The sequence below is a fragment of the Aquarana catesbeiana genome, linkage group LG03 (assembly GCF_042186555.1).
Source record: "Aquarana catesbeiana isolate 2022-GZ linkage group LG03, ASM4218655v1, whole genome shotgun sequence".
In the NCBI taxonomy this organism is placed as follows: Eukaryota; Metazoa; Chordata; class Amphibia; order Anura; family Ranidae; genus Aquarana; species Aquarana catesbeiana.
Window position 1 is genome coordinate 436,512,798 of NC_133326.1, and position 19,575 is coordinate 436,532,372.

The following is a 19,575-nucleotide window of genomic DNA, read 5'->3' on the forward strand; positions in this document are numbered from 1 at the left end:
ACTTTGATTCCACAGCTGGAGCTCTGCTCCTATCGTGTGATTTATTAACCCTCCCAAAAATTGTAATAGGGGTATTTCTTGCAGTTGGGTTTCAAAAGTGGTGGGTAACCATTTGCTTGTGATAGTCAAGCTGTCAGCTATGTGTCCCCCTGCATGCTTCCATCTGTTGTTCATTTCTTCTATCTCGACCGAGTTTAAAACTCCCATTCCTGTACCTGTTAATCCCAATAGAGTATCATACCATTCTCGCTTATACCTACACTCCGGTATAGAGGGAAAGGTGATATTGAATTTTATTTTTGTTTTCTGTTGTGATGTTGATACATTTATGCAAGTGTTTGGTACGGGTGTTAATATGGAAGATTCAATTATTGGCGTTACTTCTTCCTCCATTTGTATGTGAAATCCATAGGCCTCTGCATTCCAATACCACCCATCATTTCTCTCTTCCCTCCACCAAGAGGCACAGAGGAAAGTACTTGATTGATTAACGGTAATATCTGTCAGATTGAACATCCCTTCTGATATATTTTCTCCCCCTGCTTTATGGACTAATATTTGGTACATTTGTCCTACCACCCGTTCCCGTGCTTGTTTCCACGTCTGTGAAAGGGATATTTTATGGCACCTATGATTTTTACTGTTATTGAAAGGAAAGCGCATATTGTCATTCCACTGGAAGGTTATAGTTACTTCTGAGAGTGGGTCTGCCTGTATCCATGCAATACCTACATCTATATGAAATGGTCGCCTGTGTCCTTTAACAGTGTAATTACCTACATCATAATACTTATTCATCTCATATCCTGAATCATTTGCTACTTTAGGATCATCTATAACCCATTGAAAGTTTGCTGTTTCCTCTACCTCAATTACATTAATACCAGGAGTCCATGCATATATTTGTAAAACAACAATTTTCAACAGAAAATATGTAAGTAGATATTTCATCATGTTGTTTTCTCGGGTTGTTTCTTGCAGTGTGATGCGTGTATCCAGGTAGGTTTTCCTTCCAGCTTTACTGAAGTGGCTGTGGTCAGAAGCACTTGATAAGGACCTTCAAACCTTGGCTCCAATGTCTTTCTGGTGTGTTTCTTTACATATACATAATCCCCTGGTAGCAGTGTATGTGTACCTGTTATTGAATTAGGGTCTGGAAGAGAAGAATACCCACTTTTGTGGATCTTAGTTAGACGTTGTTGTAATTGTATTACATATGCAGTCAAACTGTCACATTGCAATTGCATACTCTGTGGAAAGTATAGACCTAATCTAGGCGCATTACCAAAAAGTATCTCATATGGGGACAATCCTGTTTTTCCTGTTGGAGTGTACCTTATAGAGAATAAAACCAAAAGCAGACATTCAGGCCATGGCTTGTTTAACCCTTGCATTGCCTTTTGTATTTTTAACTTTATTGTCCCATTTACTCTCTCCACTGATCCTGAACTCTGTGGGTGGTAAGGGATGTGAAAACTTTGTTGAACCCCTAACATGGTCATCACATTCTGCATGATTTCTCCTGTAAAGTGTGTTCCCCTATCTGATTCTATGGTTTCAGGAAGACCAAACCTAGGTATTAACTCAGTGATCAGTTTCTTAGCTGTGGCTTTAGCTGTAGCTGATTTTACTGGATAACTTTCGGGTCAACCTGAAAATAAATCGATACACACGAGGACAAACTCAAAGGGGCCGCTCTTGGGCATTTGTATGTAGTCAATTTGCAGTCTCTGGAAGGGGTATTGGGCCCGGACCTGGTGTTTTCGTGGGGTTTTTACTCTCTGTCCTGGGTTATTCAGGAAACAGATTTGGCAGGCTGCACAGTAGTTTCTTGCAGTGCTACTGAATCCGGGGGCGAGCCATCCTTGGTTCACAATCCTATACGTGGAATTGGAACTGACGTGTGTGGGTAGGTGAACTGCCGCTGCCATTGCTGGGTACAGAGAGGCAGGCAGGCATATTTTGCCCCCTTCCCTCCATACATTGTCAAGGTCTGGTGCTGCTCCCATTCTGACCCACTTATCTTTCTCGCTCTCCCCTGCTTGCTCCTGTAATTTACTCAGCTGCTGCCATGTTGGTTCTGGGATACTCACCTCTACCGCTGCTAAGGTCTCAGGGCTTCCTCCCCCTAGAGCTGCCTGTTTTGCAGTCAAATCTGCAAATGCATTTCCTTTTGCCTCAATTGTTTTTGCGCTCGTGTGTGCCGCTATCTTCATGATGGCCACTCGTTTAACCTTTTGAAGATTGTTCAGGACTCTCTTAATCCCTTCTCCATGTTTTACAGGTGTACCTGCTGCTGTCAGATAACCTCTAGCCTTCCATATATGGCCATAATCATGCGCTACGCCATAAGCGTAAGCGGAGTCAGTGTAAATATTCCCTTCTCATCCTTTTAAGTATTCTAGGGCTTGTTCTAAAGCTTTTAATTCTGCTTCCTGTGCTGACATGTGGGCTGGTAAGGGCTATGCTTAAATCACCTGTGTATCAGTCACTACGGCATACCCTGTGTGATATTTACCTTTGTCATCAGCAAACCTACTGCCATCTATGTACAAAGTGTGCTCAGCATTTAAAATCGGTGTATCTGTAACATGTGGGAATCCCATTGTCTCCTGTTCCATGAGCTGAAAACAATCGTGTTCATTTACTTCCTTAAACAAAAGAGTGTTAGGTACCTCATTTCCTTTCTCACTAGTACTATTAGCACTATCATTCCCCCTTGCCAAATCTGGTGACTGAAGAGGCAAAAAGGTAGCCAAATTTAAGGTTGTACAGCGTTGAAAAGTGACATTTGGAGGTAAAAGTAAAGTACACTGTAACCTTAATTGCCTAGCCATGGAAATGTGTTTGGGCTGTACCTGAGACAAGATTGCATGTATGTCATGTGTGGTGTGCACTACAACTGGATTGTCTAGAACAATCTCTGATGACTTATCTATGATAATTGACACTGCAGCTACCGCCCGTACACAAGACGGTGAACCTCTAGATACTGGATCTAATGCTGCTGAAAAGTAAGCGATTGGTCTTTGTTTCACATGTGCCTGTGTCAGAACACCTGTGGCGTGTCCAGTGATCTCAGCAATGTACAGATTAAATATCTTAGTATAATCTAAAATGATAAACGACTCATAAGCTACTTCTGTAAGCATATACGGTACAATTTTCAAACAATCGTATAATGGCTGCATCAAAGCGCTAGCATGTGGTATCCACTCTCTACAATATGACACGATACCTAAAAACATACGCAATTGTTTGAAATTCCGTGGGGGTAACATTCCCTTTATCACTTGAACCCTCTCCTCAGTGAGATGTCTCGTACCCTGTGATATACAATGTCCCAAAAAGATAACTTTTTCCTGACACACTTGCAACTTTTTCTTATTAACCTTGCAACCTTTTTCTGCCAAAAATCGCAACAAATTAAGGGTGGTGTGCAGGCTTTCAGTCTCTCACTTATCTGTGGAATTAATCCTTCCATAAACTGTCTATTGAAGGCTCGGATCGTGACTGGCAGCTCTAAATCCATTCTCTCATCTGCCATCATACTTTCCATAGACAAGTAAAATTCTGATACAGTCTGTCCTGGCATTTGTTTCATGGGTGATATTGACCCCCTCTCTTGTTGTTTTGCCTGACAGAAAGCTTCTAATCTAACAATAAAAGGGGCCCTTGAGTCTATATGTCTGACATGTCCTGTCTCCAGTATTGCCATCCCCCTCAGCTCGGTCTGCAGGTCAGTCATAAACTGGTTAAACAGGGTCAGAGTCATTTTAAGTCTGCATAAATCCTCCCCATCCTGCCAGGTTGCTTCATGTGTATTCATTAACTGTGTCACAAATCTACAGAAAACGGCTGGCTTTACTATAATGCATGTATCAGTGCGTACGGGAGCTACAGTTTCTGAATGAAATTCTTATACTCCACAAACCTGAAAAAAAAAAAAAACATTCTCTACCCTTAAGTACAGGATATATCTTGTGTGGTTTACGTTCTATGTCAGTATATGGGGGTGGGATGGTTGAACTAAGATTATTTAAAATTTCAACATTTTTTGTTCTTCTGTCTTTCATATCCCAACCATCACAGTCTGGATTTTACTTCCACCCCACTTATTTTGCTCTATTTGAAACCTTAATTAAGCATTGAACCTGACGCGTCCATTGCTTCTCTGATGCCGCGTACACACGGTCGGACTTTTCGTCTACAAAAGTCCGACAGCCTGTCCGACAGACTTCCTGCGGACTTTCGGCGGACTTGCAGCAGACTTTCTAACGAACGGACTTGCCTACACACGACCACACAAAAGTCCGACGGATTCGTACGTGATGACGTACACCGGACTAAAATAAGGAAGTTCATAGCCAGTAGCCAATAGCTGCCCTAGCATGGGTTTTTGTCCGTCGGACTAGCACACAGACGAGCGGATTTCGGGGTCCGTCGTAGTTACGACGTAAAGATTTGAAGCATGTTTCAAATCTAAAGTCCGTCGGATTTGAGGCTGAAAAAGTCTGCTGAAAGTCCGGAGAAGCCCACACACGATCGGATTACCAGCCAGCTTTAGTCCGTCGGCGTCCGTTGGACTTTTGTAGACGAAAAGTCCGACCGTGTGTACGCGGCATAACACCTCTCCTTGTCTGTCCCTTTTTATTTCACTCCATACATCCGGGTCTAAACCCGCTGCTCCTTTCACCTTAAATTTACGAAGGACATCCTTTAAGTCCTGTGCTTCGGTTTTCCCATAAATGTTCTTAATTATCTGTGGCACCGTATAGTGCGCCACAATTCCCTGACGGGGTTTTGTGTTCCTCTGGCCCATTCTAACAGTCCTGCCTAGGTAGCGTGTGGGACACTTAGTGTACAATATAATGCGGCTACAACATATACAAGAATGAATAATTACTTTATATGCTAGCCCAATAACAAACCAGCTAAGTTACACTAGTTCCTCGTTGCCTTCCTCCTAGGGTGCTAGAATACTAGAAACCTCTTCCGGAATGAGATTTCTGAAACCGAATTACTTTATATGCTAGCCCAATAACAAATAATTACTTTATATGCTAGCCCAATACCAAACCAGAATGCGGCTACAACATATACAAAAATGCGGCTACAACATATACAAGCATTCCTTTAAGTGGCCAGGTATCCGACTAGATCTCCGGGCTTTATGGAGACCTCATTACCCTCCCCGTATCTGGGAATCCCTCTCATACACTCTTATCCCTGCTTTATGGAGCAGACAGGGCTTATACTCTCAACCCGTCTATGGTTTATGAGTTAGATGTGAGGTTAAGCATAAGCGTCAGACCCCCAAGCTCACAAGCCCTCAGGTTCCCAATCATGTGAGGTAAGGCGCATTCCGTTGCTTAGTTCGGCAATCCCCTTCTAACTCATACCATCCTTGACAAGGCTCATTCACTTTCTCAACAAGACAGACAAGACAAACACAGATAACAAAAACAAACAAATAATTCCAGCAATATAAACTAAAATATGCAGTAATTCTAGACTCACCACTACAGAGGCTGGTGTTTTAAAACCAGGAGAACCGTAACTGACAGAACGGATAGGCACAAATCAGGGGAGCACAGAATATAAGAAAAATAAAGCTTTTTCTTACCTGCGCAGGTTTTTTGATCTGTGGTTCCCGGAATGCCTGTCCTTTCGTTCCGTCAGCGTAGCTCAGCCACCTCTTGTAGTATCATCGGTGAGTCCCTCGTCCGGGCGCCAAAATGTTAGGTTCAACTTTTAAATAAGTTGCTTTAAGTTTATATTGCTTTGTCAAATTATTGCTTCTATAGGAATTAAGACACAGAGTCAGAAATCCGTGTATCAGTTCTTGAGCATAATGGACTGCCGCCTTTTACTTCTTTCAAAGGCCTTTTATAGGCAATTATACAAACAATAGCATCAGCACAGCCCCCCCACAAAGGGCAAGGGTAAACAACAACAAGAGTCACCTGGGCTACGAACACAAGCTTCAACACCATGGCAATACAGTTACAAGAAAACAAAAGCAGCTTCAATTGAGTTCAACAGCCAAAAAGTTACATTCATAACAGATTACACGTAGGCATTATATTAAGTGAGAACTCTAAATTAAATCCCTGACCTTATCAAGACACAGAGCCTGCTTTCCCTCTTTTATTGGCTTGTGACTGTCTGCCTCTCCTTGTTGGCCTTCCAGACATACTAATGGCCTGCAGTGACATGTAGCTGCACAAAGCTGGGATGTATATATATATTGATACTGCAGCTAGCAGAATGAACTGCCTGCCTATAGTATTATTAGTATGAGAACACCAGCAATTGTCTTCAGGTAGCTTTAGGTGCACACTGTGCAGAGGACGCAGTACACTAACTGTAAACACTGTAGCTGCCTGCCTGTGGTATTAATAGGAGCAGAAGAACATCACTAATTTTCTTCAGGTAGCTTTAGGTGCACACTGTGCAGAGGACACGGTACACTAACTGTAAATACTGTAGCTCCCTGCCTGTGGTATTAATAGGAGCAGAACAACAGCAATTGTCTCCAGGTAGCTTTAGGTGCACACTGTGCAGAGGACGCACTACACTAACTGTAAATACTGTAGCTGCCTGCCTGTGGTATTAATAGGATCAGAAGAACATCACTAATTTTCTTCAGGTAGCTTTAGGTGCACACTGTGCAGAGGACACGGTACACTAACTGTAAATACTGTAGCTCCCTGCCTGTGGTATTAATAGGAGCAGAACAACAGCAATTGTCTCCAGGTAGCTTTAGGTGCACACTGTGCAGAGGACGCACTACACTAACTGTAAATACTGTAGCTGCCTGCCTGTGGTATTAATAGGATCAGAAGAACACCACTAATTTTCTTCAGGTAGTTTTAGGTGCACACTGTGCAGAGGACACATAGTGCATGCTTGGCCAATCATCAGCCAGCAATGCACTGCGATGCCGCAGTGAATTATGGGCTGTGACGCGCCACTCGAATTTGGCGCGAACGGCCCATATCGTTCGGAATTCGGCGAATGACCGAACAGGCAATGCTTGAGTCGAACATGCGTTCGATTCAAACACGAAGCTCATCCCTAATGACCAGGATGTACTAGGTTGCTGGTGCTTGCCAGTTCACCAGAAGGAATAGCGGCGCTAGTACTGGCTCTCTGCTCCATACAAGGGACCTGCAGTTCTTGTACCTCAACGATAGCAGAAGAAAATCAGGGTCTGGTACGCCTGACATTGGCAGGGACCACAACTCCGTCGTCAGAGCTATCCGTCAGGGTGCCGCTGCTGTCTACAGGTTCGTATTCTGAGCCTGAATCTGACAGATGAGTGACTTCCTCTTCATTATCTGTCATGCTCAGAAACGTGTAGGCCTCTTCACTAGTGTACCTTCGATTTGACATTTTGGTCTCTAAATTTACTGGTACACTAGTGAGACTCACAGGTAAAAAAGCTCCCGACTGTTAGCGACTGATTCAAACGCTACCAAAAAAAACTGTTAGCGTTCGCAGAGATCAGGCCTGACTCTGCGAACGCTGCAGTTGTGTGTTGTGTTTTGTAAGTGACAGTGATCGATTGATACTGCACTTGGGTGGGTGGGGCTGGGCTAGGCAGAGGGGCTAAACACAGGTGCTAGCAGGTATCTGGGCTGATCCCGCTAACACTGCTTTTGGGAACCCTAAACTGTTGGGGACGCTAGTATAGATCTGATCAGATCAGATCTTGATCCGTTCAGACACTATACTACTAAGGGAGGCGTATGGTGCGTGTGTGGGTGTTAGCTGTACTGGCATTGATCTGATGCTGTCTGGGGAGACGCAGACCGTGACGCTAAAACCTAATTTTGATCAACCACCAGGTGATCAGGGGGCTAAACCTTTATTGGGTAAAATACGGCGAGTGCCCTGACGCTATAATAACCTAGCTAAACTGCGTCACCCGTGACACTTATACTGTGATCACAGGTGACAGGGGGTAATCAAGGGGTTAAACCTGTAGGGGGGTCCCTAGACCTATCTGAGCCTAATAATAATTACCCTAACACTGATTAGTGTCATTAATGACACAAGTACAGCGATAAAAAAAAAATCTGAACGCTGCACTGGGTGACACAGTGACAGGTGGTGAAGGGGTTAACTGGGGGGGTGATCGGGGGGTGAATTGTGTGCCTACGTGACCTGGTGTCAGTGTAGTGTTGTGCAACTTACTCTGTGATGTCTTCTCCTCTCTTGGTCTTGAACGAAAAGACCGTCACTAGGTCGGCCTTTTCCCCTGCCAGTGTTTACACTTACACGACAGGGGAAGGATCTCATTTGTCAGGACCGATCACCAGGTCCAGGCCAGATTTCATTGGCCTGGGCCTGGGGATTAATTGGTTCCTGATCGAATCCGATTGTCGCGGCCAGCGGGGGGGCGTGCACGTGCTTGCCCCCCCAGCTGGCCGTGCGCGTGACGTATCATGATGGCAATTCGCCTGCCTGTGCCATTCTGCCGCAGTACAACTGCAGCGGATGGTCGGCAAGCAGTTAAAGCAGTAGTAATCTACTAGAAAAATAAAAAACAATGAGCCCCACTGCAGGTTGAGGTTATGATGTACTAGTATGCACCGCATACTAGCACATTATGACAGAATTACTTGTACACTCCTGTGCAGCGCTGTCACGGCTCCCCGGCGCTGCCATCTTCACGCAGTTTTCTTTCCGGGTTCACGGGCTCCGGCTGTATACCATCCCCTCAGTGCAAGTTTAGAAGATATTCACTGTAACTACAGGTAAGCCTTATTATAGGCACAAGTTCAAAAGTGGAGTTTAATTCCACTTTAAGCTCAGTTGTACTGCAGTTTTAAGAGAGTTATGCCAGCCCGAACTTGCAGATTAAACTGGTTGTAAACCCTTACAGACCACTGTTTACTACAGGTAAGCCTATAATAAGCACGGTTTAGGAGATATCCCCTGTATCAGCATGTGCCTACGTCATCGGCACATGCGTACTGAAGCACATTCAGCTAGTGTACCATTACCAGTGGCTCCGGCCAATCACAGCAATGGAGCCCGCGATACCTGGAAGTAACTCAGGGAGCGATGTCGCCAGCCGGAGGAGTATAGGGACCGCTACGGGGGCTTCGATCTAAGGTGAGTATTTCATAATGAGCTAGTATGCTATGCATACTAACTCACTATGCCTTTGTCTTGCAGGTTTTTTTTTTTGTTTTTTTTTATATTGTGGGTTTACAACGACTTTAGGGGCTTGGTGGACCACTTTTATTAGAGTGATTCTAAAAGGTTTGTTTTTTTTTAAATTTTTTTTAAATAACAAACATGATGGTATACTTACCTGCTCTGTGCAAGGGTTTTGCACAGAGCAGCCCCGATCTTCCTCTTCTGGGGGGCCCTGGTGGCGCTCCTGGCCCCTCCTCTTCATCAGGCACCCCCATGGAGGGTGCCCCCAGCAGGACTGTGCCCTGCCCCCTGCTTTTGTGTCCCTGGATTTGATTGACAGCAGCGGGAGCCAATGGCTCCCGCTGCTATCAATCTATCCAGTAAGGACAAAGACAGCAGCTGGGCTTGTACTCGTCACTGGAACAAACGGGTTCAGGTAAGAAAAAGGGGGGGGGGCTCTGGGGGACAGCTGCAGCACAGAAGGTTATTCACCTTAATGCGTACAATGCATTAAGGTAAAAAAAACCTTGAGACTTTACAACCCCTTTAAGCGTAACTGAAAGAAAAGTCCACAAAACATTGTTGCTCATGCAGGGCGCTTTTCCAGAAGTTCCGAGCTGCTTTTTGCACTGGTCCTTTAGACCATGGGCTCTTTAGGCTCATAATCTTTTTGTTGCAGCACCCTGCTACACAGGCCCACTCCTGGCCCCTAGATAGGGGTTCTCCCAAAACTCTGGGCTCTCTCACTCTCTGTAGACCTACAGAATCCCTCCAGACCCCTGGACTGTTTACCTTAGCTCTTTCATTCCGGCAGACAAGCTCAACTCTCCCAGTCCTGCGGATAAGGAATCTTTCCAAGGTGGAGTCTTATCTCCCGGGTGGATCACCCCTCCTGGGTGGAGCACACACCTCTCTCCAAACAAGGGCCCTGAGCTATGGCCAGCTCCTGACTTATAAGTGTGTACACCTGGACACACACACACACACACCCTGCGGGTCTCCAGGAAGACCTGGACACAGGATTAAAGGCTTCATCCCACCCATGACAAGCAGTGCTGGGACAAGGTCATCCAGCACCCAGGGAAAAGAAGCCAAACTGCGCCCCCCCTCATTATGAGAAAGCTTATGGATTGCTACCCCCAGCAGTCATCTGCTTGTCAAAATCCCTTGTATCAGAATGAGCTCGCTGCCACCCTCATCCATGCAGTAAAATACTGAACCCAGGGCAAGTGTCCCTCCTGCCCACCCCTTGTCCTGGCCCTGATAACAAGACACTCTGAAGCCCTCAAGCTGATCCTCTAATTGCAGGGTAGAACATACTGCATCAATTAGAGCAGTGTTTCTCCAGTCCTCAACAGGTCATGTTTTCAGGCTTACCATTATTTTGCACAGGTCATTTGATCAGTTTCACTACCTTAGTAATTACCACAGCTGTTTCGTCTGAGGGAAATCCTGAAAACATGACCCGTTGGGGTGCCTTGAGGACTGGAGTTGAGAAACACTGAATTAGAGGATCAATAACTTCTTGTAAAGTGGAGTCATATGTGACTTACCTAAATACAGGTTCTTCGGGGGAAGGCTGTGGAGCCTCTGAATGAGAATCAGAGGTAATAGGAACCTAAGACGTGTTCCGTTGCAATACGCTTTTAGAACCTTCACAAGTACATTTTTGCATCAACAGTGCACAGGCCAATAAAACAATGTTAAGTGGATCTTTATAAGAGCTGAGACTCACTATGCAGATCTATATAGGTCTCCTGAGTGGATGACCCTAAAGTAACAAGGCTCCCAGGATCTCTGTTGCAGGTGTTGGTCCCTTCCAGCACAGCCAAGAAAGCACTGCTATTGGTAATAGAGAAGTATAGGCAGAGTTCACCTGTTACAGTAGGTCTGTCCTCTGTGTAATAACATGCTGCAGCAAAAAATGGACAAGAACAAAGCCCAAACAATGTCTTGTGTGCTCACAAACCCAGGCAATTGCTGTTGGGAAACAGGACAATGCTTCTTCTAGGCTGCAAAGTTGAGAAAATACACAGAACCTTTTTTTTTCTGATGGTTGAACCAGAAAGACTTCTGTGTTTTTCAACCTCACTATGTAACAACATGTATGCCTCACACTCCACCTAGTGAATGACAGCACTCCATTGCCTAAAGGAAGGGTCACTGTTCTCACTACACAGCTATATAGCCCCCTGCCTATTCTTCATTGCCTTTATCTCTTCCAGCCCTGTCACTCACTACCTTCTACTGTACACTTCTTTGCCACATCCAGTGGCGAAACCCAACTTGAGAAACTCAGGATTTACACTGTATGTTTACAGTAAAATGAAGTAGAGATTACACAGAGCCCCTACAGAAAACTGCAGTCTGCAAGGTCCTGGTTACCATCAAATCTTACACACTGGTGTGGCCTGGTATACTCAAATATTAACTTAAATGAACAACCAAAGCCCAAGACAAAAAAAAGCTGATATCCCCCATAAATATGGTCATACAATTTTTTTTCCCGCTTGTGCCTTTTATAGTGTTTCAAAACCTTGTAGGTAAAACCGGAATAGACAAACTTAGAATTTAAGAGCTACTCCAGCCAAGAAGATGTAGCCATAGACAGAAATATAGATGAAAATTAAAGGACAACCCCACTTTTGATAAAGTTGTCCTTCAATTATTCAATCCAGATCTGACAACAGTATAAACAAAGAATGTTTCTTGCCTAAAAACTGACATAAACTGAGCAAATGCAAACGGATGGCATCCTTATTCTGTTTAAAAAAACGGACCTCAATGGACATGAATGCACTGTAGTCAGATTTAAACAGATGATCATCATTGACATACATTGTGGTTTAGTCTGAAAAACTAACAAACGGATCTAGACTGAACGCCCATGTAAAAGGGGCTTTAAAAAGTGAATCTGCTAGTGCATCTAACACTACCCTCCCCCTAGACTGACAATGCTGCTGTCCAAAGGTGTCTCTGTTGCACCTTCATCTGGAGTGTAGGAACTTTAAGCCCTCATTCACACTAGGCGGACTCCAACATCTTGTAATTTTTTTTCTTTTTTATGAGGATGATATTACTGGCCTTGCAGCTTACCAAAAACTGTATATATCATTTGTTTTCTAAGATATGCATTTATATATAGATTAGTGGTGCCGAAACCAAAACTGATGGCTTTCAAAAAAATATATTTTTTTTAAATAAATAATTGTTATATTTGACTTTTTAATTAATATCATGAATTTAAATTAATATGAATTTATTGTCAGCCATTATTGCCACCTTTTGAAGCAGTTAAAAATCCTGCTTGCTGCATTTTTTGTCAGTTAAAAAAAAAAACGCACCAAAAATCCACCTCCCCATTGAAAATGTAGCAAGAACGCATCAAAAAATGCACCCGTGTTGCGTTTTTGACTCACATGACCTATGAAAAACGTACCATAACATCGCAGCAAAATCGCTGGTGTTTTTCGGCAGCCATTATCGGCACAACACTGAAAACCCTATTTTCGGCGGCTGAAATTTTGGTGCATCACTAATATATATTTATACAGGTGATACTCGAAAAATTTGAATATCGTGCATTCGTTTATTTCATTAATGCAACTTAAAAGGTGAAACTAATATACGAGATAGACTCATTACATGCAAAGCAAGATAGTTCAAGCCGTGATTTGTCATAATTGTGAGGATTATGGCTTACAGCTCATGAAAACCCCAAATCCACAATCTCAGAAAATTAGAATATTACATGCAATCAATAAAACAAGGATTGTACATAGAACAATATCGGACCTCTAAAAAGTATAAGCATGCATATGTACTCAGTACTTGGTTTGGGCCCCTTTTGCAGCAATTCCTGCCTCAATGCGGTGTGGCATGGAAGCTATCGGCCTGTGGCACTGCTGAGGTGTTACGGAAGACCAGGCTGCTTCAATAGCGGCCTTTAGCTCTTCTGCATTGTTCGGTCTCATGTCTCTCTTGGCAATGCCCCATAGATTATCTATGGGGTTCAGGTCAGACGTGTTTGCTGGCCAATCAAGCACAGTAATCCCACGGTCATTGAACCAGGTTTTGGTGCTTTTGGCAGTGTGGGCAGTTGCCAAGTCCTGCTGGAAAATGAAGTCAGCATCCCCATAGAGCTCTTCTGCGGAAAGAAGCATGAAATGCTCCAAAATCTCCTGGTAGACAGCTGCAGTGACCTTAGACTTAATGAAGCACAGTGGACCAACACCAGCAGATGACATGGCTTCCCAAATCAACAGACTGTGGAAACTTCACACTGGACTTCTAGCATCTTGCAGTGTGTGCCTATCCATTCTTCCTCCATACTCTGGGTCCTTGGTTTCCAAATGAGATGGAAAATTTGCTCTCATCGGAAAAGAGGACTTTGGACCACTGAGCAACAGACCGGGTCTGTTTTTCTTTAGCCCAGGTAAGACGCTTCTGACGTTTGTTGTTCAGGAGTGGCATGACAAGAGGAATACGACATTTAAAGCCCATGTCCAGGATCAATCTGTGTGTGGTGGCTTTTGATGCACTGACTCCAGCCTCAGTTCACTCCTTGTGAAAGTCCCCAACACTTTTGAATGGTCTTTTCCTGACAATCCTCTCCAGGCTGCGGTCACCCCTGCTGCTTGTGCACCTTTTTCTTCCACACTTTTCCCTTCCACATAACTTTCAATTCATGTGCTTTGATACAGCACTTTGGCAACATCCAACTTCTTTTGCAATTACCTTTTGAGGCTTTCCCTCCTTATGGAGGGTGTCAATGATGGTTTTCTACACAACTGTCAGGTCAGCAGTCTTTCCCATGATTGTGATTCTTACTGAACCAGACTTGAGAGACTATATAAAGGCTCAGGAACCCTTTGCAGGTGTTATGGCTTAATTAGCTGATTCGAGTGAGACAAGAATATTGCACCTTTTCACAATATTCTAATTTTCTGAGATTGTGGATTTGGAGTTTTCATGAGCTGTAAGCCATAATCATCACAATTATGACAAATCACAGCTTGAACTATCTTGCTTTGCATGTAATGAGTCTATCTCATATATTAGTTTCACCTTTTAAGTTGCATTAGTGAAATAAATGAACTTTTGCACAATATTCTAATTTTTCGAGTATCACCTGTATATATCCTTTTTAAATAGAATATGTAGTAGCAAGATAAATGATTTCACAAGAGAATTTTATGTAATGTCGGGGGATGTTAAAGTGGTTGTAAACCTTTACATATACTGGTCCCAGGTGATACACAGAGAAGAAAGAAATCCTCTTACATAAGTTGTCTTCTCTACATCCCTTCAAAGTGCAACATTTATATAGCTTGTCTGAGCTATCAGAAAACAGGAGACGGAGAGCTGACGTTACTTTCTGCAGAGCTCTCTGAGCTGATTGGAGGGAAAGGACACCCCATCCCCTACAGACAGCACATAGGAACAGAACTTAGGCTGCTAATCAAAGACTGTGTGCTGGAGGTCCGTCCCGTCATCTTTTTTCTCTTGTTGTCAGGAAACTTGTCAGAAGGGAATGATGCAGATAGCAGAGAAATGAAGCAGCAGACAGAAATGACATCTCATGCACACTGGCCGTTATAAAAAAAAAAAAAAAAGCCAGTAACCTTAGCTGTAGAGTGAGTTTTTCAGCATATTTGTAGTAGCATTTTTCAGCTTTTTTTTTTAGCAAAACTATACTCCCATAAAAATGTATGGCTCAAAAAGCTGATAAACGCAGAATAGCCAAGTTTTTCAGTGTTTTTAAGCCGTTTTCAGCTTTTTTTCAGAGTTAGAACGTTTTTACAGCTGAAAAACTCTCAAAACCCACTAGAGTTTTGTTTTTTTTTCATTATCAATTCTGTGTGAAGAATTGCTGGTTGTGAAAGAGCGGGCCGGGAAGCCGGCCACCACATCCTTAACAACCGATGACTCATCAACAGTCAGCATGTTTCATCACTGACAGCTGAACGTAAACAAAAGAAAGAATGCAGTCAGTGAAAAAAGAACCCTCCCACCCTATCCATATCAGGCCTGGCATGGATTTTAAGGGGAACCCCACATCAAAATATTTTTAAAAAAAAACAGCGTGCCCCCCCCAAATCCATACCAGACCCTTATCCGAGGATGCAGCCCAGCCTATCAGGAAGGGGGGAAAGAGCAAGCACCCCCCTTGACATGGGAGGGGTGCTTTGGGGCAGGGGAGCTCTGTTGATGGGCACAAGGGCCTCTTCCCCACAACCCTGGACAGTTATAGTACTCCTACTCATTCACCCAAAAAAGTGTAAAAAAAGAAATTAAAACACAAGTTTTTGACAAATCCTTTATTAAAAAATCTAAATAAAAAAATATGGCCCCCGCTGTAGATCAATCACCAAGCACAATGTAAAAAAAAAAACTCTGGTCCCGGCAGAGGCTCACGCCATCTGACAGCTCTTAAAGCGGAAATGAACCCATCTATTTAACAGCTTCAAAAAACAGTTACATTCCCGGCACATGCCAGAAATGTAACTGTTACATTGGTTGTTCTCTCAAGCACATGCTCGTAGTCCCCCCTTTTCCTGACTTACTGGGCTGCATGTTCGGTCTGGTATGGAAAAGGGGTTGGGGGGGGAACCCCAGTTTTTTTCCCTTTATTTTTAATTGACGGCATTTTTTTGGTTTCATTCAGCTGTCAGCGGGGAAGCCTGCTGACAGCTGATGAGTCATCGGTTGTTAAGGACACGGCGGCTGGCTTCCTGGCCCGCTTTGGAATAACCAGCTATTCTTCAGACAGACTTCAGATCAGTCAATACATTTTCAACCGATTTGAATTCCAATCGTTCTGAACATTTGGAATTCGTTAGAAATCTAAATAAAATAAACTAAACCAAATGCACGTCTAAAAGTCACACATAAGTTGCATGTATATCATGCAGGAGCGACTTTTGAGGGTTTTTTTTTTAAATCAGATAATTTTTATTGAAAATCAAAAACAAAAAATAAAAACAAAAATCAAAGAACCATACAAAGGTTTTTCAGTAGTATTTAAGGACATATATTAAGCACATTTATCTGACCACAAATATCTGTACATTGTGTCACTCATATATAATAACATGCTTTGTAGTTTCATATCAGAAATAAAAGATGTATATGTGTAATAAGGCATTTGTGGTAGTGTTTCTTCATTCTTTTTACTTTATTCTTTATTTCCCCTTTTTTTTTTTAAAAGGAAAACAAAAACAACCTTTATGTCCTCTTAATAGGATACTATCTCTCTCCACTTTCGGTCCCAAAAAAGGGGGGCCTCTGAGTGGAGTTTGTTACCGCTAACCCTTAAACAGCGGGAGGCGGTAAGTATGCTCTATAACAAACAGTACCCATTGGGTATAACACAACATAAACCTTTAAATCTTTGCAGGTCCCAACACTCTTGTATCACTGCTCTATCGCAGACTTTCTTCTTCAGTGTCATAAACTAACTTGGTGTATTTATTGATGTCGGTCTACCGCCTAAGATTCTATTTTGAACCAGTCGCAATGGAGCCAGTCCCGGGGTGTCTAACCAGGGTTCCCAGATAGATTCAAATTTTTGTGGGCTACCTCTATGCTTATAGGTGAGTTGTTCTCTAATAAGAGAATCATTTACGGATGTAATCCATTCTGTATGTGTGGGGGCCGTTATAGATAGCCATTTTCTGGCGATGAGTTTCCTAGCTAGGAATAAAGTTCTGAGAATGGCAATATATGTATGGGGTGTGTATTGTTCCTCATCCAACCAACCCAGCAAACAGAGTTTAGGGTCTGTAGTGAGTCTAAGATTCCAGATACTATTAATGGTACTAATCACTTCCGCCCAATATCTATGCAATTTTGGGCATTTCTACAGCATGTGAACAAGTGTACCAGTGTCCACAAGACAGCGAGGACACAGCGGACTCTCCCTCCTGCGCCATCTGTGTAATTTCTCAGGTGTGCGGTAGGTGCGATGTATAATAAATAATTGAGTGAGTTTTTGAGATGAGGACAGTGATATTTTAAGTACATTATCTAATATGGTAGTCCATTCCTCATCTGAGATATGCTCTATGTCTGCTCCCCATCCAGCTCTACAATTCAGAGCCATCGCTTTAGACACGTGGCCCAGAAGAGAGCCGTACAGAGAGGAAATTTGTCCCTTTCGGGATGAAGACAAGATCAGCTGTGTAATCACCGGGGACCTGGATAGCTCCCAAGTGGACACCACAGCCTGTGCTGTTATAGCATGCCTAAGTTGCAGGTATTGGAAAAATGAGGTATTTGGTAAGTTAAATTCTGTACGGAGTGATTGAAAATCGCGCAATATGCCCCCGCAATATAGTTGTGGGATATATTTCACTCCCCTAGCTAACCAATTGGAGAAATTTTCCAATTTGTTTAATTCTAGGTAGTTTCTGTTATTCCAAATACGAGACCAGTTTGTATAACCCGTGTACTGAAGATGTTGTTTTGTTTTGTTCCATACTTTGTCTATAAGCTGTAGCGTAGGGTATTGAGTCAGTGCTCCCAGTTCACCAGCCTCTAAGCACTCCACAAGTTCGCCACATGACACCTGAGTGCACACAATATTGCGGATGGGGTCAGAGGGCCCAGGGCAGAGCCAGCCCGTCAGATGTTGCATCTGAGCTGCTATAAAGTAAAGAAACGAATTTGGCACCGCCAGTCCCCCCGAGTCCTTAGCCTCTTGTAAGGTCTCTAGTTTTATTCTTGGAACCTGTTTCCTCCATATTAATGCACGATAGATGGTGTTACATCTCTTAAATATGTGGACAGGGATCCAGACGGGGGCGTTGTGGAGTGCATAGAGTATTTGTGGATTCCATATCATCTTTATCAAATTGCATCTGCCGACTACGGAGAGTGGCAATTTAATCCAGCTGGTAGTTTTTTCCTGAAATTGTTTAAGTATTGGGTCTATATTTAGCTTTATATAATATTCTAGGTTAGGGTGTATAATTATTCCTAGGTATTTAAATTTATCAACTATTTTGATCTGTTCAGCTATCTGAGGTAGGGGCCCTGTTAGTGGATCTAAGGGTAGTAGTGTGGACTTGTCCCAATTTATTGTGAACCCGGAAAAGGTTCCAAATGTGTGTATAATTTCCATTAGCTTGATCAGTGAAGTAGAGGTGTCACCCAGAAATAAAAGTGCATCATCAGCATATAATGCCAATTTGTCCTCTATTTCACCCCGCCTGAATCCCACTATGTCTGGGTTCCCTCTTATGGCTGCCGCTAGAGGTTCTATGGCTAAAGCAAAGAGCAATGGAGAAAGGGGACATCCTTGTCTGGTTCCCCTATAAAGTTCAAAGGAAGAAGACAAGGTGTTATTTATCCTAATACATGCCTTAGGGGCCTTGTATAATAATTTAATCCAAGTAATTATTTTATCCCCCAGATTAAATTTTTCTAATATTTTCCACAAGTAGTCCCATTCAACGCTATCGAACGCCTTAGCGGCATCAAGTGAGAGGATAGCTTTCTGTCCTTGATTATCGGTGGGTATTTGCATATTGAGATAGAGACGCCGGAGATTGTTTGCCGTAGATCTATTTGGTATGAAGCCAGACTGGTCCGGATGGACTAATTTAGAGATCACTTTTGAGAGTCTCATGGCAATTACCTTTGTAAGAATTTTTAGATCTGTATTTAACAATGATATAGGTCTGTATGACTCAGGTTTATCAGGTTCTTTTCCGGGCTTTAGTATAACTACCACCACCGCTTCATACATGGATCTCGGCAAGGAATCTGTGTTAAGCGTTTCTGTTAATGTATGAAGTAGTTCCGGCATGAGTATTCCTGCAAATTTTTTGTATAGCTCTATGGGTAATCCGTCATTACCTGGGGCCTTTGAGTTTGGGAATGAAGCTAGTGCAGTATGCAGTTCCTCAATATTAATAGGAGCGTTTAAAAGCTGCCTGTCTGTATCCTGTAGCTGGGGTAGAGTAATATAATCCAGAAATTGTGTCAGATCCTCTTCAGGATAAGACACCTTTGAGGAGTAGAGATCTTGGTAGAAGGAGGAAAACTCCTTCAGTATAGACGGTGTATCTGTGACAGTCTGTGATAAAGGTGTTGTGATGCTGTGAATTACTTGAGGTGGTTGTTGTGACCTGGCTATCATAGCCAACATGTGGCCAGTTTTTTCCCCTTCCTCAAAGTATGTTTGGGATGTGAAAAACCTCTTGTTGTCTGCTTGTTGTAAATGTAAAGTACGATGTAATTTTTGTGCGTCCATCCATTGCCGCTCATGGTCAGGTGTTGGAGATCGCAGAAACAATTCCTCCGCCCTCTCCACTGCCCGAGCGGCATCTTTTGCCCATTGTCTGCTATTTGTTTTTATGGTGTTAATTTCTTTTAAACACATACCCCTGACATATGCCTTGAGAGTGTCCCAAACCA